Source organism: Dysidea avara, chromosome 9 (assembly GCF_963678975.1).
Source record: "Dysidea avara chromosome 9, odDysAvar1.4, whole genome shotgun sequence".
Taxonomy (NCBI): Eukaryota; Metazoa; Porifera; class Demospongiae; order Dictyoceratida; family Dysideidae; genus Dysidea; species Dysidea avara.
In genome coordinates, this window is record NC_089280.1 from 28,026,595 (window position 1) to 28,048,975 (window position 22,381).

Genomic DNA, 22,381 nt, shown 5'->3' on the forward strand with positions numbered 1-22,381 from the left:
GAAGTTTCAAAATTCAAAAACTGGGTCAAATTTTGTGCGTAAAAGGTACCTTTTCGCAAATGTGATCACTTATATATATATCGTATTTTTTATTATTAAGGCTTTACAGTACAAGTGCTGAAGGTCTGTAGGACACCTGGTCCTACAGCCTGTTGAAAGTTGTTACAGAAAGTGTGTTTGAAAAGGTGGGGAAAGGAGAAAAAATCCATGACTGGACCTAGGCAGCCTCGAACCTGCAACCATCCGATAAACGCTCGAATATACATACCAGTCAGTATCTCACAAAATCAAGGTTAAGACAGCCCAGAATTATGCATGTACAGTGCAGCTTAATTAAGTCATGGATTTAATTTGTCATGCATGTCTCACGCATGTATATACAGGCAACCCCTTTTTGCTTGAACTACTCACTGATCATGCAGTAGAAACACTGTGCAGGCTTAAACATGTTAAAATACAACTAGAATATCAATTTCCTTACAATAGTGCATGCATACAGTTTAAATCAGCATGCATATTACGTAGCTATACACATGAATTGTCACAGATACATTGATACACCATGATTGACGGTCATAATTAAATGCGAAGTTAAAACTTTCAGCATCTCCTCAGGAAGCTGTGCCAGTTCCAAGTGCAATTGTACCCATAAAAATCTGTGTAGAAAGAATCAACTTTAAATTCTTTACCAACAGGTGTTTGCAGAAAGCTTTTCAGTGCATCCAGTCTGCATTTTCCTGAAGTGCGACACTCTTTAAATGAATTGTAAATTTCATATGGACTTTCAAGTATTGGTATGTCAAGCTTAGTATCTTCTATTACTAGATAGTCACCTGTCTTCATGAAATGGCTCAGATGTTCAGTGACCACGTCATTAATATGGAAGCTATTGATAACCAGCCAAGGATGTGGTAGATGCTGCTGCAGCATGGAAGATGTCAAGTACTGTTGGACCTCATCACTATTTCCTTCAATGAAATTGACTGCATCTGGCTTGTTCTGCTTTATCCCATTGCTCAGTGCATGGTGCTGGTCATCAAAGGAGTAAATGGAGCAGTCGATATCCAATGACTTAGCAGTATCGGCATACCACATTGCAGAGGCTCCAGTGAATGTTCCCAGCTCAATGACCACTTTAGGCTTCAAGTGGCTGAATAGTTGGTAGTAGATGGACAATTCGAGGCAGTTCTTGAACATAAATGCTCCGCGATACTTCGTCACATATTTTCCTAGCGATTCGTAATATGCGAACGATTCTGGAATGTCACTGTGATCTTTTCTTTCTTCGATTGACTGAAATCTGGTAGGGCTAACCAAAGCATTCGATAATTTTTCTCCTGCCTTTCGGATAAGTAGGTAATAGCCATCATCGAAAAACTCTTTCTTCGTCGAAGACGAACTAGCTGACGAGCGAGAGTATCGGCGATAGAAACTGGTTCCACCGCTAGACGCGCTAGCAAGTTTGCACAGTAAGCTGTTCATGGTTTGTGCGCTGCATATTTTTGGAAACAAAAGGCGAAACATAATGCTCTACTACACTGGTTGAGTGCGGAGCGGAGACACCACACGACTAGCCTAGTAGTAGTATAGCTCACAGTTATACATAGTTTCTCTCGCGCGTAATATTAGCTATACGTGCGTAATACGCGGAAACGTAGCTACGGCGCATGCACGCAGCTATATATCATTATGAAATTCGGTGAATCATAGTGTTGAGAGCTATAGCTGGTACCGCGGTAGCTAACTGATACGTAGGTTCTATACTGATCACTGCGTCTGCAGCTACGTAACTAGCTATGCTGCGAAGCTTACTTAAAATTCATTATTCCACCGTCGCGTCTACGCCAATCTCCTCTCCAGTTGGTTGGAAACTCCGCCGGTCGGCTGGCACCACTGATACACGACGTTATTCTTCTATTCCGGTAGCTGATACTGGCAAACATCTAGAAGCTGCAAACGAGAAGCTTCAGCAACTATTGAGGAGTCCAACGCGTTACCAGCCGATCGCTGAAAGGGAAGATCGAAGCGACGTCCCAATCTCGGTTATTCATAACATATGTCAAGGGAAGTACATATCCAATTACCGCGGAGCTATGCTCCTTAAAAATCCTCAAGAAGTAGTGATTTATCATCAGCTATTCTCCCTGGTAAAGCCGCAAACAGTCATAGAGCTGGGAACATTTAGCGGAGCTAGCGCGGTGTGGTTCGCCGACACAGCCACTGCATTGGATTACGACTGTCATGTGTACACGTTGGACATTGATCCCGGATTGATCAGTGAGGAAATAAAGAAAATAAATCATAAAAATGTCACCTTTATTGAAGGAGACAGTGGAAAGATTGAAGAAGTTTTCCCACCATCCATGTTGCAGCAGCTGCCTCACCCTTGGCTAGTTGTGGAAGATGCTCATCACAATAGTATAAATGTTCTAAAGTATCTCGATAGTTTCATGACAGCTGGAGACTACATTGTTGTAGAAGATACTGACCCACGTACACCCTACAAGATAGGGATGAATGTCATGTACACAGAGGAAGAGTCACCGCAGAGTGGGCCAGGGAAGTTGAACATGATGAAGTCATTTCTGAAGGTGCATGGTCAACACTATCTTGTAGACAGCTTCTTTACTGATTTCTATGGTTACAATTGCACCTGGCATTGGCATGGATTCTTGAGAAGGATGCAATGAATGTAGTACTAAAACTTCGCTATGTATGTACATAATAATAGCTAGCTGCCGGCATTAAGTGTAACAGTTTGTGACTGCATGAGCAATTGTATAATTTCATGTATATATAATGTACATGCATGAAAAAGTATTTTGTTATATCAGCTACATGCATGTCCAGTCAGAAACCTATACTGAGCTAACTCATGTGTCTACTGTTTGTATAGTCACCGTGTATGTGTGCAAAACTTTAAAAAGTTGAAATATGCATGCAGGCCATTATATAATAAATAATTATAGCAATGTTATCCTATGTATGATCATGAGTTCAGTATAATGGTGTGATGAATAAAAGCAATGTGTCACAGTATATAATATACAGCATGTGATGAAACAGTAAAGTCCTACAAAATTGCTACTATGATGTGCAATTTGATCCTGGATGTTATTATGACAGACAGCTGTTCAATGCATTCCATTATCATTTTACCAGCCTATATGGCTGACTCTGAAGCTTGGTGTTTAGCCATACTTACCTTTTTTACCTTTTCTACAAGAATAATATATTCAAATTAGAGTGTTCAGCTAGATAACAAACCTATTAGAGAGTTCACAATTGCACAATAAGATTACAGCTGCAACTTTAATCAATAAGGTTTCATTACATAGCTAGTATACTTCTGTAATTACCTGTAAAACTGATCCAATAATGCATAATACACACTGTAAAAATGGAGTGTGCTTTGCACACCAAAACAGCAGCACAGTGCACATTTTGGGCACTAAAAGAATGCTGTTTTGAGGCATTCTAATTAAACAAGCAACTGTAAACAATCATTTCAGTATCATCAAAAGCAATCTAAATAATAATTATGTGATATCAACGAGTGGTGGCCAAGGAAATGATTGCAGTGATACTAACATCATTGCAGCCATTTCTTGGCTGGCACTCTTTGATATATCATGTACTAGATTGTTTTTGATGGCTACATCCATTTTCACAGCTTATAGCTGCACTCTTCTTTGTGCACATTTTATTCTATGTGCAGTGACTGTGATAGTTACAACTAGTGAATAAGCTTGAAATAAATTGGCACTTGAAAGGTTTTCATCACAAGTTAAAAGTGTAATACATACTACACATGCACTTTCTGATAGTGATAATATATACAGCCATGTACATGCATACATCAAATTAATAGCAAATTATAATGTCTTGTATACAAAAAATTGTCTAAAACTTCATTTACAACTATGCAAAAGTAAAGAAAACACCTATACAGAACTGATGACTAGTCAATTCTGCCTTGATGTTTGCAGTGCAGAGGAAGTAGTTGATGTAAGGGGGAGAGGGTCTGGGGGGGCTGTACCCCCCCAGTAGAAATTTTAACTTTTACAATGTCTCAAAGTTCACCAGAATTAATTTATAAGTACAATTTGAAGCATTTCAACTAAAACATAAACTTTTAAAGTCAAAAGTATGCTATTTGCAGTTAATGAAAACTCTTTTGGCAATATTGATTACAGAGTTAATAAACACATAGCATTTATAAGCAGTACAAAACAGCCTGTAGATGCCTGAAAACATTTGGTGCAGTGGTATATAATACACTAACTCTCATGTCAAAGGTCGGTGGTTCGATTCCCACTGTATAGGCAAATTTTTTAGACTACTTGTAGGAACGCATTTTTATGAGCTTTCTGATTGCTCTATTAGGTATTTGAGCGTTCTATTAATTAGAGTATATTGATCTTTTTCATGGTTTTCAGCCCCACTCCAACAAAGATAATTTCGGTGAGATATCATTCCAGGGCTAAGCCCCCTAGCCCCCCAAGGGTAATAATTTATAAAGTACTTGTAATTAGTCTAGTAAATATGGTGTAACTTAATTGCAGAGACTTAAATTGCATATTGGAACTGTTACTGTATATAGTTCTAGATTTGCTGGTTGCTTGGCAATGCACATGTCTGCTGTGCTCAAGGTTTTTTCCAGCTGGATGCTTTCAATGAAATGCTAGCACAAACACATTCTAACTCCCTGCATTTACAGAATTTGACCTTATACCTGTATGTAATTTGATATAAGCAATTGAATATTATTTTGCCATAACTCAGGAAGACAGCTATGTATGTATCCATTAATGCATATACAACTTACAGTATATGCAGCCTATATAAGATGTATATATCACACTGTTTATATACTATTCATAGGCGTAGGAAGCGGGGGGCCAGGGGGGCCATGGCCCCCCCAACAATTGGGAAGTTGAAATACAAGACCATGGTTGAAAAAGAAACAAATTTTCACTATCAATATGAAGGGACTAGCTGGTTAGCAATACAATATAATCGAAATATGCGTACATAACTAGCACTCACGAGTTTCCTTGGTTGCCTTATTCTCAGTGCAATGGCCTCGTCTCATTTTCGTTACGTGGCAACAAGCACCCCTAAAATTATTTTATGCATTATTTGGAATTGCTATAAATAGTGAGTAAATTTACGGAATTTGTGATAGAATCAACAGAAGAGCACCTAGAAGAGCAAGAGGTAACTGTTTGGTGTATATCTGATGGCTTATTATTATTAAATTATATAAACAGGTGTGCTCTATCAAGCCACCAGCTGCCAAAAAATTTAAGCAGGGAACACTTTGTTTTGCTAGCAAACGTTCCAGTGGCAGCACAAATAATGAGCCTTCATCAAGTGTCAGGGGGAAGAGTTCCATTCCTAGTGATAGAAACATTGCTGATCAATTTACTGCTCAGCAAAGTAGCAGCACCACCACTACTACCACCACCAGCAACACCACCACTACCACCAGCAGCAGCACCACCACCACCAGCAGCACCACCACCACTACCACCAGCAGCAGCACCATCACCACTACCACCAGCAGCTGCACCACCACCAGCAGAGATGTTCAAATGAACAGCATGCCTACTTCTGTGGAAAAATGCTCAGCTAAATGTTGTGAGCTGTCATTAACTCCATTTCAACCCACTAATCCATCTGTGCTTAACAGGTTTCAGCAGCAACAAGGGAAGCGCTGTCGTAACTTTTCACCCAACTGGTATTCTACCTACTCATGGTTGACATTATGCACCACCAAATGCAAAGCATTTTGTGTTTTGTGTCGATACTGTGCAGAAAGCAATCTATTGTGCTTTGCTAAAAAAGGAGATGATGCTTTTGTTAGTAACGGTTTTAATAACTGGAAGAAGGCTCTTGAAAGATTTTCACAACATTCTCAGTCTGATTTGCACAAAGAATCTATTTTAAAAATTCAGCTGATAAACCAAAAGGGTATTGACACCCTCAACAATGAGCAAATTATGGTTTCACAGAGGAACCATCGACAAATGCTAATTAAGCAGCTATCATCACTGAAGTTCTTATTGAGGCAAGGCCTTGCAATTAGGGGGCATGATGAAATTCAGAGCAATCTTGTTCAATTATTGAACCTCAGAAGCAATGATTGCAGTGAATTAAACAATTGGATCAGAGAACGCAAGTATATGTCACCTGATATAGTGAATGATCAAATCAAATTGATAGCTGATAGTGTGCTAACAAACATTATAGCAGACATTAGAAAAGTGCACTGGTTTTCAATCATTGCCGATGAAGCTACGGATGTCAGTAACAAAGAGCAGTTAACTGTATGCATCAGATGGGTAGATGATGATTTTTGTATATATGAAGACCCAATCGAATTGATTCAACTCCCAAAAACTGATGCTGAAACAATCACTAGGGAGCTGAAAAGTTGTTTGGGTAAGCATGTTTTACCAATTGCTCAGTGTCGTGGCCAAGCATATGATGGTGCCAGCAACATGAGTGGTCACTTAAATGGTGTTGCTGCTAGAATTGAAAAGGATGTTCCAGCAGCTTTATACCTACATTGCTTTGCACACTGCACAAATTTGTGTTTGCAAACAGTAGGTAGGAAATGTGTTGTAGTTAGGGATGCTCTAGATTTAGTTATGGAGATATCCCAGCTAATCAGATTCTCTCCAAAAAGATCAACACTTTTTTCGGATGTACAAAAAGAGCTTGGAGCTTGTTCTGTTTCATTGAAACCATTATGTCCTACACGATGGACTGTTCGTACTGCAGCTATATCTGCTGTTTTAAGTAATTATTCCAACTTATTAGCTGCTTTAGAACAGATAAATGCTGAAACTCATGATGACTATGGTCGAAAAGCTGGAGGTTACCTTGCTCAGATGGATAAATTTAGTACCTTTTTTGGACTGAAACTAGCTCATTTAATTTTTTCAGGAACAGAACAGCTCTCTTTAACATTACAAGGTAAGGACACCACTATCCAAGAAGCTGTCAATGCTACTGAGTTAGCTGTAAAATATTTGACAAGGCTAAGGTCTGATACTACTTTTGTTGACTTTTACTCTAAAACAGTAGAAGAGGCTAAAGAATTAACTTCTGACCCTGTTTTACCCAGATATAGAAGACCCCCTCATCGGATTGATGATGGAGAAGCTCCTGTACTGTTTTCTGACCCTAAAAGCTATTTCAAGCAACAGTATTTTGAAATATTAGATCTGCTTGTTAATGAACTTAAGCGAAGATTTCAACAAAAACAAGGATTACCTGTAATGTCAGTCTTAGAGAAAACCTTACTAGACTCTGCAAATGGCAAATTTTGTGCTTTAGAATTACCAGAAGAATTTGATATATACAACAGTGACCTTGATTTATCTCGATTGAAAATTCAACTGACAATGTTGCCTGATTTGATTACAACACATAATACTAACAGTAAGGTGCCAATAAAAAAAGTGACCAATGTAAGAACTATCTGTGATATCATCAATGAACCTGGGAAAGTAATGTTCTCAGAAGTAATAAAGCTTTTAAAAATCTTCTACACTCTACCTGTGACAACTTCAACTGCAGAGAGAAGTTTTTCTGCACTGAGACGATTGAAGACCTTCTTGCGTAGCACGATGTCTCAATCTAGATTAAACCACACATTCATTACATTTATACATAAAGAGCGTACAGATAGTGTTGATGAGAAAGACATTGCTAAGACATTTATATCAGCTAATGATAAAAGAAGAAAATATTTTGGAAATGTTTAACAATAGTAAATGAAACTATCACTGAAAAAAAATTATTTTTAACTGTCTGCATGAGGTACAGTAAAACGATTAACCATGTTACTACAAAGACTGAAAAATTCAGTCATATGCAAGTAAATTTCCAAAAGACATGTACATCCTGGGGGCACATGGCCTTAGACCCCCTATAACTGAGTTGAATACATATACAAATAAGTCTAATTTGTTTGACTGAAAATTGCTCCAGATCCTATCCATGTGCATATAAATTTCAAAATTTTCCTGGGGGGGGCATGCCCCCAGACCCCCCTAGACTGCAGCTGCTTCGCAGCTGACTGATCCTCAATCAACAGCATGCAGTCCATCTCAATAAGTATAACAATATACAATTACTGTGACCCCCAGTACTTTATATAGCTCATGGCCCCCCCAACTTGAAGATGCTTCCTACGCCTATGCTATTTGCATCAAGGCATAGCAGGACATCACCTACAAACTGGCCATATAAGTAGCAACACAGCTATGTATTCTAATGGATAAATGGATATGACCACATATCCATCAGCATCCATATATCCTCTATAATTCATTTTTTTAATTATTATTATTAAAGCTAAGGTCTGTATGACACCTGGTCCTACAGCCTGCTCAAAGACATTAGATACAAAGACATTAGTTACATAAGGTGTGTTTGAAAAAGTTGCAGGAAGGAGAAAAAATCCATGACTGGACCTAGGTGGCCTTGAACCTGCAGCCATCCGATTTACGCTTGAACGCTTGCAGGAGTCTACCAGGCGGTCAGGATGTTTTCTCCTTGTTATTTTCATGTAATTATATCCATAAGAATTCTAGAGAATGACTCATTATCTCTAAGTACCCCAAGTAGAACCAAATGGACACTAGTTAATTTATTAAACCTTTACAACATAAGTGCTGAAGGTCTGTAGGACACCTGGTCCTACAGCCTGCTCAAAGACATTAGATACAAAGACATTAGTTACATAAGATTTGATAAAACTTAAACTATAACAGTGGTTTCCTTGCTGTACATACTACATAGTTCAGATAGAGCTTTGACTACAGGTAAAAGCAGTTCTTTGTCTACACTGCATGTTTGCTAGTAGTTTGGTAGGAAGTTCAGCCAGATGAGCAGGAAGTTATAATTACCAAACCAAACATATTTAGCACCATAACAATATTAATATTTGCCAATTTCAATGCAGACTACCAAACTGTGATAATACTAATAACTGTAGACCACATTAAGTTAAACAAAAAGCTTTTTCTTCTGCTGCATGACTATATAGGCTCTTTAAAAAATTATTTGGCCTGAATAATAATTGATAGCAGCCATTACATATTACTGATATTCTGACGTAATCAAATTTATTTCTTTCTGTGATGCAATTACACATGATATGATGGCTATAATCTTGTTCAATTAGTTAGAGTGTTATGTATGCATAAGCAGACAGCTGTGGTATTCCATTAAAATTAAGCAGTTGAAATTCATGATTTTACATCTAATGTTAAACATGCATCAGCAGCTGTTGTGTGCAATATCTAGCAAAATAATTCTATTACATTTATGAAGTCATATGCCTATAATATAGCATCCTGTATGGTAGGTCTACTAATGGATGTGATCTCATATCTAAGTGACATGAAGTAGAGACCTAATGAGAGGCGATCTGTTATAATTAATTGACTCAGTCATGTAACTTCCAAAGTCTGTATTACGTTGGCCAGGTTCCCTTACATGATGTAGTGTAAAACTATATTTTCAAAATGCTAGCAAAGTAAATTTGAGGTTCAGTCCTTCGAATCCTTTGTTAGTATAATACAAGTCCTGAATACAGTGACTGCTGGACCATCTTCCAGCTTTGGGATCTTGCATCCTTTGCCTAGGAATTTGTGTGCTTTCTTCAAAACTGTCAGTGTGTGGCCATCAAACCAAATGGCTTTGTTATAGCAAGATACGTTGCTAAGCATGAAACTAGGTGGAATCTACTTCATTAGCTACAGTACTTCATGGGTAATAATTTATAAAGTACTTGTAATTGGTCTAGTAAATGTTGTAACTTAATTACAGAGACTTGCAATTGAATATTATTCTGCTATAACTCAGAAAGACAGCTATTTATGTATCCATTAATGCATTTACAACTTACAGTATATGCAGCCTATATAAAATGTATATATCACACTGTTTATATACTATTTGCATTAAGATATATGCAGGACATCACCTACAAACTGCATGGCCATATAAGTAGCAACACAGCTACATTTGTATTCTAATGGATAAATGCTCTATAATTGATAAGATTTGATAAAAGTATAACAGTGGCTTCTTTGCTATACATATTAAACAATTTACCGAATAAGCATATGTGACTAAAAATCAACCTGTATTAGGTATGTGCACTAAAACTTGCCCTCAACCTGTTGGGTCTGCTTTTTGGTGGATGGGTTTCTTGGAATTAGGTACCGAGAATAGTTGTAAGGTTTCTCTTGGGCTGTCCTGATCTGACAATTCAAAGTATCACATAGAGCATTCACTAGATTCAGAGTAATGATTTTGCTTCCCATGAAAATTATATGAAGTGATTCCTATACCAAAAAATGAAAGCTACAGATATGTATAGTACAGAAAGATTGTCCAGAGTAATATAACTGCTGTACATAAAGTGTTAGCTATGTATTAGTAACATCAATGTATGATGTCTAATATTTTTCCTCTTTGATCACAACATAAGTGTGTGTTCTTAAATCAACCGAGGTGTAGATTGTAAACATTACTGTATATGGTAATACAATTACACTGTGTACAGCAATCGCCATACAACCCATTGTACATAATGACAAATTGTATGAGACATGATGTGTCACACATTGTATTGGTAGTGTATACATATTATCTTTATTGAGGTACAACACATTGACACAATGAACAGTTAGTATAGTCACTGAATGATATTATTGATTGTGTCAATTGAACAACCATAGTTTGGTTGGTAAAGTTGCACTTTACAGGCATCATGTTTAAACCAGATATTTTAGCCTATTTTAGCTTTTGTTGTATTATAGCTGATACAAACAATGCAATGTCCATGAAGAGTACTAGTAGTCAAAATAGCACTTGAAATCCATGCATGCATTGATTTGCTATAATGAAGTTATATCTACTGCAGCATTCTATTGCAGTACCAGCTTCAGTGACCTATAGGGCTAAATAACATGTTCATGTATTCAGGTATAGTTGTGTTGTGTTCAAAAAGTAGACAAACTGTCAGGCCTTTCATTCACCATTCTATATAGCTAGTTCCTACAGCCATTTCCCATGTTCTATTAAGGTAGTAGAGCATACTTGGACTGTAAACTATACATGTGACCAAGCATGCATGCAGTTATTTAAGTTAATGTACAGTACAGTAACCATGGAAGACAAGAAATGAATTATATACAATGTAATCATACAGTTTAATGAATTGGACCACATGGGGTATATATTCAAAATGCAAAAAAGAAGCGAAATCCATGTGAAACCCATGTGATAACAGCCAAGCTGCGTAAAAGGGTACGGCCTTCAAAAGCCTTGGTGAAAATAGTTGTGCATGAGGCGATGGCCATAAAATGGCTGCAATGATGTTAATAAATTTTAAATTTCACTCAGGCTTTTTGAAGGCTGCACCCTTTTTATACAGCTTGCATGGATAATAAGTGGACAGAAATTTGGTAATTTTAAAGCAAATTACATTGCAGATTGATGAGCACCTTAAAAGCAGAGATTATTAGCTACCTTGGACAGGTCTTTAGTTATATAACCACTTACATATCTAGTTAATTACCTGAACCACGCATATTAAAATATAAAAAGTTTGTGTCTATTAAGTCAGGGGTGGTGAAGCAGGCTTAATATGTAGGGGCTAACTTTGACAATGAATTTTGAAGCACACAACCCATACAGATACAAATGCCATCTGGCATGCATAAAGTTGATCTATAAAATAATAAACTACTCTAATAGAGCAGTCACTTTGACAGATGGAACTGGTATTTACTATGCATGGTCTATTTTAGACACAAATTTTCAAAAACTCATAGGCCATAATTCAGTATACACAGCAACATTGGTTAGCTTCCTGCATTACTAAATTATTTGTTAAGCAATTGAAAAGGATATGATACAGAATCAGTGTTATTTTTTTGTACAGAAAGCCAAATATAGAGTTATTACACAATAAGGCCAGGCAAACTTGATTAATTGTTTCTCATCCCCACCCACATCCCTTTTTACCCCACCGCCACTAATTTCATTGTTGCTGTTATCAATCACTTACACATGTATTTTGGTGCTAAGAAGGATGACAATTGTTTTACAGCACAGCAAATTAAATGTCACTTGCACCTTAGAAACAGTGGTAAAATGATGTACTAGTACTTAAAAGGCTTTAGCTAAATTTTATAGTATCAGACAGCTTGATTCGGAGTATTTTCTTTAATAATGAATAATGATCTACCGCCTGCATGGAAATCCGAATTTTTGTGGATGAGAAACAAGTAATCAAGTTTGCCTGGCCTAATTATGAAGGAGGGCACTACCTTAATACAAGGGGTAGTATGAGATTACAATAGTGTAATTTGTAGAACAATCCTTACGTGACTTGTCTATAGTACTATAGTACTATAGTACAACTTATCCAATGTAGCACTACTGCATTGTTTAAAGACTATACGACTATGAAACATGTCAACAATATAGCAAAAACTGGCAGAGATTTTATCCTCATATACATTGCAGGGGGTATGGGATTCCACCTCCTAGGAGACTATACTGCACTAACCTGCAATAAACACCAAACCTCACTGTATGGGAAGCCATATATGTATAACATGTGCCTTAAACAGCAGATTACACATAGCTGTGCTTTTCAGTGTGATTATTATGTCAATTTGCCTTAAATGTTGAAGCCGTTGCTGGCTTATGCATGCAGAATTGTGACCAGATTTGCGAAAAGGGGTCTTCCACACACATCCAATTTATGAACTTTGACAGTTCTTACTTTGAGATTAGAAAAAGTTATTGACTTGCAATTTGGTCAGCAGTGAGCACAAACATAGATTAATGGATGGAGAAAATTTCAGGTTTGCAGATTTTTTGAACACTAAGTTATGATCTTCCAAGTTCATAGAATTGGTTGTGTGTGGAAGACCTCTTTTCACAAATTCGGTCACAATTATTGAGTTTGGTTACATACACACACAGCCCTTGATCGATTATATTGTAGCCAAGTAACTTGTCTATAGCTGTTCAATTGACACAATCAATACACAGTGGCTGCACTATGTGCTCCTACAATTTTAAAAACAAGTAATGTAAAGCAGCTTTGTTTGCAACTAGTAGCTCAGGGGCGGATCTAGGATTTATAAAAGGGTGGGGCTAACTCAAGGTACTAATCTCTTGGGTGGAGGTGTGCTTCGCATACAGGAATTAGGGGGGTCTGGGGGCATGCCCCCCAGGAAAATTTTGAAATATAGATGCTAAAATACTGCAATTTGGAGACATTTCCACATATTTCTGTCTGTAGGTATTTATATACAGTACTGCCTTTAGATATATATGGCTCTCTGCAGCATTTGCTAATCGAAAGGCTTGGGTAGGTTCAGACAACCAAGCACATGATGCACTCTATCACAATTGCATGCATGCATGATAATGTTGAAACTGGAAAATTTTGAAATTTGAATGATACAAGATTGAATCTGAGAGCATTTTCAATGGAAATTGTGTACCTGAATTAAGCACACTGGTACCAGTAATAACTACACAAGTAGATTAACAAACCTTTTAAACAGACCAATGCACTTCATTGTATGTATAGGCGCAGGCAGATTCGGAAAAAATCCATAACAGAATCAACTATTATGCTCACACTGAATGTTCTATTAGAGTAGTTAGGTGACTGTTCTATTAGAGTATCTCGATCTTGTACACCTCCAATGCTGGTCCGGGTCCTTGTTGCATAACCTTTAGTATAAATCCACTAATAATGCCTTGGAAAGATGTTTACAGGGACGGATCTAGGGGGGTTTCTGAGGTTTCCAGAAACTGGTCAAGTGTATTCAGGTAATCAAAATTGTATTTTACAGTGATTTGCAATGGTACAAAAGTTCAGATCGAAATACTCTAATAGAGCAGTCAACCACTCTAATAGAACAGTCACATTTTGTATTTCTCTTAAGAACTGTAAGTAGCTAGCTAGCTACTTTATTTACCTGTGCCAACACAGTAAAAAATAGTCTAAAATCTTATAACACAGTGTTAAAATCTGAAAATCTTCCTGGGGGCATGCCCCAAGACCCCCAGAACAACATCCATGTCTGTTGTATGCTTCAAATGTCAAATTTGCTCTTTCCCTTAACTCTTTAGTCTACACCTGATACTGTACCAGAGCCAAGCACAATTAAGCAGCCTACACTATATCTAACATAATTATATTTTTAAACTGTCAATAGTGCGGTAGCACTATTGACAGATTTTCAGATTTTAACACTGTGTTATTGGAAGATTTTCAGATTTTAACACTGTGTTATTGTTCAATTTTAAATTACACAATTTTCTGGAAAGCAGCAAGTTTGAGTATAGCAAAAGTTTGGAAACCAGTCACCAAAATTCCTGGGGCCGCCCTTGGTTTATAAGGTGGGTTTATGAGTATTTGTATTATTAGTGATCATATAATTATGCTAAGACAAAATTTCATTATAATCCTTAGCATATTGATCAAGTAAAGCCCAAAAGTGAAGGGGGGAGGGCTTCAGCCCCCAAAGCCCACCCCCTAGATCCGCCCCTGTAGCTGATATAACAATGTCCATGTGATGGTGTCTACCTGTAATGTGATGGTTAGTCTGGTACTGGGTACTCTCCCTCACTATGTGCACAACTTACAATTAGCACTTGTAGATGTTACAGTCAATTTCAGGCTGCTTGTAAAATGAAAATGAACAATTCACACAGGTGAGTTGCAAACATGATCATGTGAATATTACTTGCAATGTTTAAATGTACTGAATAACTAGCTCAGCATTATCTAACACAGGATGGTGAGTAATTTGGTTGCGTTATTAAAAGAGCTTGGTTGTAAAGGAATAACTCACATGTGTGAATATGTTCAATTGCATTCGCAACTGCCAAGACAATAGGTCTTTATTCCTGAAATCTGAAAATTTAATTATGGGTTATAGTTACTAGAAACATTCATTTTTTCATTCAAACATTCGAATCCTAATTTCTAGCATTCATTTAAGCATTACTGAAGTCACACATCCACACACACACACACAAGCATGCACACACCCACGCACGCACGCACGCACGCACGCACGCACGCACGCACGCACGCACGCACACACACACACATACGTTCACCTGTTTTTTTTATATCTATATATCTAGGCAGTGCAATACATCGGTGAGATCTGCCACTTCCTACTGGCTCAGCCTGTTAAACCAGTTGACAAGCAACACAGTGCCAGACTATCCTATGGCAATGGACTACGTGCACACATTTGGGAAGAGTTTAAGGAACGCTTTCAAATTACACAAATCGGTGAATTCTATGGTGCTACAGAAGGCAATTGCGGTTTTGGAAACATCACGGGTCAAGTTGGATCTGTTGGATTTCTCTGTGTTGGTCCCAGCAGCCTATCCTTTAAAGATTGTACGTATTGACCCAGATACTAATGAACCAATAAGAAATTTATCAGGTTATTGTGAAGTAGTTGATTACTATGAACCAGGAGAGCTGATTGGGAAGATTATACAAAATGATCTCCTTAGAGAATACACTGGTTATAAAGACTCTCAAATCAGACACAAAAGAAAGTGTTAATGGATGTGTTCAGCAGAGGGGACTGCTTTTTCCGTACTGGTGATATCGTGAAAATGGACGACTTAGGATATGTTTATTTTACTGACAGGACTGGGGATACATTCCGCTGGCATGGTGAGAACGTGTCAACTACAGAAGTAGAGAACACCACTGCTAAAGTGTACAAGAATCTCCAAGTGGCTTGTTATGGAGTGGAGGTACCTGGGGCAGAGGTTCGTGCTGGTATGATAGCCATTGTACAACAAGATGGTATTGACATGGATGAGTTGTCAAGGGAACTACAACAACGATTACCAACTTATGCTGTTCCTCTGTTTGTACGTGTTGTGGAGAAATTGGAGTATACAGCAACTGAGAAGATTATCAAGCGACATTTGAAGGAAGAGTCATTTGACATCAAACATATTAGTAATCCTCTCTACTTCCTGGACCCAGCCAGTAAGATATACATTCCTCTAACTGAAGGAGTCTACAAGAAGATTTGTGACAAGGAGTAAAAATTTTAGATTGTAGATATTAGAGCTTACTGTTTTTCTAGATTTAATAATTTAATGATGGCACTTGTGTGTTTGAACTTACCCTTTGTTTTCTTGTGGTAGCTACAGGGAGTACAAATGGTACACTAGTGCTAGCAAATTGGTAGGGCATGTAATCCTGTACAGCTGCCTTACTGCCTTAAAACAGTACTGCTCAGACATTGTGTTTGCTTGTGTGGGTATCATCACTGTATTGTACAGCAACTTATCTATATAAACTGGTGGATTTTGGAGTTGTGCATACACAAGCCACACTTGAGGCAACTAGCTTGACTACGGGTGCAATAAATTTTCTTTGATTTCTGCAAAATTTCAGTATGACTGTTTCTTTTGGACTACATCTAATTCCTACCCATGCACCATAGCTGTGTAAGTTTTTAAAGTCGGGGTGGGGTGGTCACAGGAGGTGATGCCAGCTGAATAATCACGCCAGAGGCGGATCTAGGATTTTACTAAGGGGAGGGTACACTGACAGTATGCAAAGCATGACCTTTCCAGAGGAAAATTAACATTCTTAGATTTAATTTTGGCTGAAATTTTATAGTTCAACACAGGAGGTATATATGAATGCTGATAGTATAGCTACTGAGCTAGAAAACAGAATTAGCTAGTATAGTATGAGATCTAGCTAAGCTATGCAACTTTCTGAGATTGAATTTGGTAGCAATTTTGTAAATGTTTATGAAAATTCTGTGCTGGAAGGATGCTACTGAGCTGATAAAATAAGCTTATTTCTCTTAAGGAAATTTTGAAAAATTGGCCTTTTGAGAATGATTTTAATGATAATTTTGGCTGAAATTAAGTTGTTAAAAATGTTCAAATATTAGCTACTGAGCTACAAAATAGAATTAGCATAAGGTAAAGGCTATACTATAGCACAAGCACTGCAAAATTATTTAAACAGATGTTGCTGGCATGTGGATGATTTTCATCTCCAGAGAATTTCTAGTCACATTAACTAGGGTGTGGATAGAGTGAGTAACTCAATTCAAATCAGGTGTTGTAGTTGTTTACACTGATAAACAGTGTTTTGTAATTACTCTACTCTTGACTGTTCTATTAGAGTATCTCAACCTGTAAATGTAAAGGGCCACCTATTCCTCTTGTGCTATGCCTATATGGGTAACAATTTTCTAGAGACAGATTTATTATTATATTATATTATACACAGTCATAAACTGCATCAAAAATGTTTGAATTATGTCAAAGGTGCCTGGCTATGTCAATGAGCAACACTATAAAAAATTTCTGAAGCTCCTCCCCCCAGCCCTAAATCTGCCCCTGCACGTGTGTTGAAACATGATATGACGTCAACAAGCGTAACTCATTGTAATGATTTCCAGTTTGTAAAAGGGCTTTACTGAAGGCAGTGTTTTGTAGCCATTATATCTAAAGTCACCTTTACTTAAGTTGGTGCCATGTAAGTTATATGGCTAGCTACACCAGTCTAGCACTGACCCAATAGCCAAATTTTAACTACAATAAATTATTTTGTAGAAGTTTAATAGCTATGTATGTTTTGTGAGAGCCTTCTTATTAAAATGTGTTATTGCTAAAGCTGACTTGAAATGTCATAAACAAACTGTTTTTCTGTACCAATTATGCCTTGGGGGTATAATACATATATAAAAGCATTGAGTATAGTGCCAGCATAATAGGCACAATTTTTGTGCATTAGTTATCAGAGAAGCTGAAACTCTGTTTATTTTACATTATGCAGATTAGGAATAGTCTAATAATATAAAAGCAAACACAAAAATCAGCTAGTTGTATATACATGTGAAGGGAAGAGTAGCTAAAGATTGATGTCACCACATTTTTGAATATCCTAATAAAACGTTCACAGTTGTATCAAATACTCTAATAGAGCAATCAATATACAATTTTTCAACAGCATAATTATTTTGGCACACAACTGAGCATAGTTGGAACATAACAGGGAAATCTTGGAGCATTGCTCAAAAGCATAATAGGCAATTTCAAAAGCATAATAGGCTCAGGTCTATTCTAAAGTGATTCGCTGAAATTTGTGCATTGTTGTGTAGTCTACTAGGTATAGTTTGTATATTAAAGGTTAGCAAATTGACGTCTAGACAACTGTGAAAAAAGGAGGAAAGGGTTGATTACTGCTTGCCTATTACAGGGGCTAACTACATAGTGCGATGTGTACATGGATAAAGATAATGCCTCTTTGTGATGGTAAAGTACCTGTCTGGTACCGTATATGAATCACTATTCTGTTAATTGATGGTCCAGAAGACCTCAACAAGTGCAGCTCTCAAATCCAAAGTGACTGCACTATGCTCCTACAATTTTAGTCTGGTACCAGTGATCTTACCACCATGCACATATCAACCAAACAGTGGTGTGCTACCAGTGTCCATGGTCTGGTAGCACACCACTGTTTACAGTTGGTGATATGGCTAATGGCAGTCCCTGACATGTGGAGACTAGGCAGGACCTTATATCAGGAACTTATATACTCTCCGTATCCAGGATTGGCAAGTCTCTTTGATACAGTGCAAGGTGTGTCTTAACACCAGACCCTTGGAAGTCTTGGCATGCTGCTGTGAGCAAAAACTGGATGAGTGGAAAGTCATGAAAGACCTATAGAAGTAGAATACCAGCTTGTATTCTTGGTACAATATGTCGATATATAACCAGCAAAAATGAAGCTCAGCAACTTTGTTGCCTGGTAAGAACCATTACTTTGTCATGGTGGAACAGCTGGTTTCTTAAAATGATTTAGGATGAGTATAAAGCTTACTGCATGGTAGTTTATGGTCTGTGGCACAAACAACAATAGGATATAATGCTAAACAAGGTGTCTTTTTGGTAAATTTGAAACCCTATAGCTATTTTGTGTTATTCTTTATCATGATGTTATGGACTCATGGGCGTATACTTATGGTTGAATCTTTTTGTTTCTGGACTTTTACAGATAATTTGATCCCAACAAATTGCAAAAATAACCAGTTAAAGGTGATTATTCCTTGTAAAATGGTAGAAATCCTTTGTTGTAAAGGATAGTTTGAGAAATTACATGTGCCGACCATTTATGAAAGATGAAATAATTTTTACAGTGTACCAGAAGTACATGTTACGGTTGAGCCTGCCTAAACTGGTCATTTTTGGAACAAACCAATGTCCTTGGAAGACTCCACTAAAACAAGATTACATGCAAAACATTATATTACAAACGTGACCGTACTATTTTTGTCTTAATAGATGAGTAGGTAGGTGGCTGGTGGTGGACTACATGTGACCCGGTCTGGGAAAACCTGGTCTTATTGTCCATGTCAGTAGATTCAATTTTTCACCAAAAACACAAAGCTACATTAATTTAAAAAGCTAACTATCTAATTAGTGGTATGCTTTTGCTGGCTTCCCAGTGGCAATCTGTACATTCGGTGTGGGGCATTAATGGAGCTCTGGTCAGTGGCTATGTGTGGCTGTACAGCTCTGTGGTGTTGAATAAAGACCTCTGCTGTGAATTTCCTTTCATTTTAGCCAGTTGAGACCTGAAATGGCCCCTAATTCAACCCTATGCCTTCCTTTCCAATTTTTAAACAGCCTCTTGCCCTCCTTCCGGGCCCCTGCCCCCCTCCCCTTTTGGAGTTCACCTGATAGAGTTAACTATGGAATAAAAACTGTCTAAAATGGTGAGAAACTTATACTTGAGCAGTGGATGCTCTGGAAGGTAAGATTGGTATAAAACGTGTGCAAAACCATTGGCGAGCTAACCACAACACACTAAATACTTTAAACCAGCATTTCTCAACAGGTGGTGATAAGACCGGTTTTCCCTGACTGGGTCACGTATACCATTTAAATTTCCTATTTTGAGTTTGTACTATAGAAGGTAGTCTTTCATACTGGTAGTCAAAAGGATAGGTGGTTCACCCCCATAGAAAGGGACCACACAGTATAATGTGGATGTCATTGTAGGTATGATGAGGGATACAGAAAGCTTCGTATTTATAGTAATAAAAAGGCAACTAATTTTTAAAACATATCTTGTATGTATTCCTAAGAGGACCTGTCTCAATTCTACCAGTATCCATACCAAATGACCTAGTTCCTTTTGTGTGTTGCTACCTTTATCTTCATACACTTAGTCTCCTGTTCCTTCACTGGGAGACCTTCTTGATGGGTCTAGGACTGTTATCAGACGGTACGTTTTTGCATCTTATGTTGTAAATGCTAATATTTTATCTCTCTGGGATGGAATCATGCAGTACGAAAGAAAAATTTGTATTAAAAGCACATTGTCCTTACTTAGTGGGCAATGGTTGAATGGTAAGGTAAGATGAACAATTGTAACTCATTCTTTTGGTATTTTTTAAACCTGTAGTGGATCTAATTGTTGAACTGAACAAATCTGTTTTTGTTTCAATCTGGAGGCTACGACGGAGTGTGCCAGTGGATGAAAGAAGTCATGCTTCTCATCCCTATTCATCTTAAAACACATCAATTCCGTCAGTCGCTGCAGGCTTGTATTGTTGATACATTTTATTGAGTCATCATTAGAACATCTAATGTACTGTGACCAACCTTTGACATGCGTTTCACAATAATCTATCACAGCAGTGTAACAGTTGGGTGTTTGTGTGTGTGTGTGCGTGTGTGTGTGAGGTGTTTATCTCAAATAATAAAGAGATCACCATTTTTTCTCAGATATCCTTTTTATCAGAAAATATGCAACTTCTTTAAAAAAATTGATATTACACTGAACAAAACAAAACTTAAGGTATTCATCTCAGTATGAATATCCACTATAGTCTCAAAAAGCTCTTGGTACAAGCCCTTCACGTGCTATGTGCCTTTCTGTTGTTTATCCACACTCTAGCAAGTGAAAAGCCTCTCACAGTAAGGAATAATCCACTATTTTCTTGAGCAAATCTCTTGAGCCTTTTTGTTACCTATTTCAAGGCTATCAGCCAGTAGAACTACACATCATTGTCATTTGTTAGACATGTCTTCTTTTGAGGGTGGCAAAGGCTATTCAAGTGCCATTACAGTTGAAATTTCCTGACTACACAAAAAAGCTGAAATGTTGAAAGTGGCTATGTACCAGTGCCTTGAAAATCCCATCCATTCAGTGTTGGTACAAAACTAGTTGAACAGGTTTGCCAATGTCTGCAAGAAAGTCTGTCCTATTTGTAAAGCCTTCAGATGTTCTTAGCAGGTATACCAAACTGTTTACACAGTTTTTCTTATACGGAGATGTGTCAGTTGCTTATCAAAAGCTTTCACTATGCCTTTTTATGTGGTTTGAATTGTGACTGGTATCTCAATGTTAAGACTTATAATTCAGGGATTTCACTATTCCTTCTGTTGTAGCTGATTGCTGAGCTGTTCCTGCACATATGTATTGAAGCACAAGTTAAAAATGGTACACAACAATACAATAAACTAGGCCACAAATGTATCTAGCTAAGAGTCTTAGATGTCAATCAAATCACCTGAAGCCTTGCCTGAATCAGTGTTTTTTTTCTGTATATATAATCCCATCCAAAAACAGCTTATAGCTGTAAAAAAAGTGCGTGTCCAAGTAAAGCAGAGTTAACCGCGACAAAATGATATCATAATATGGCCATGTGCGAGGTGTGCAAGTTGTAAAATTAATATTATAGCTAATCAGATAATACAATATTATTGTTAAAGTGTTAATGAGAACTATGTGATGCTACTAGTTTTTAAGTGTGTGAGCATCTTCATAAATGCCACACAAATCTGATTCTCAATAAAGCGATGTGTGTAGATTCCCTGATAGCAATAAATAGTTTGAGTTTGGCCGCCTTTCCTTTGTTCATAGCATTGCATTATACAGGAAAGACGGCCAAACTCAAACTATTTATTGCTATCAGAGAATCTATACACATTGCTTTATTGAGAATCAAATTTGTGTGGTATTTATGAAGATGCTCACACACTTAAAAACTATAGCAGCATCACATAGTTATCATTAACACTTTAACAATAATATTGTATTATCTGATTAGCTAATATTAATTTTACAACTTGCACACCTCACACATGGCTGCAGTATGATATCATTACTTTTTGTCGCAGTTAACTCTGCTTTACTTGGACGTGCACTTTTTTTTTACAGCTATAAGCTGTTTTTGGATGGGATTTCAATACTTTATGTTAGAATAAGCATACACTGTTGGTAACAGTAGGTGAGTTTCCA

At 37.3% G+C, this 22,381-nt stretch overlaps 1 pseudogene; it reads left to right on the top strand.

The window, feature by feature from the left end:
• The first annotated feature begins 15,702 nt into the window (after positions 1 to 15,702).
• Positions 15,703 to 16,146, top strand: LOC136267639 (long-chain fatty acid transport protein 4 pseudogene; annotated as a pseudogene).
• The last annotated feature ends 6,235 nt before the right edge of the window (positions 16,147 to 22,381 follow it).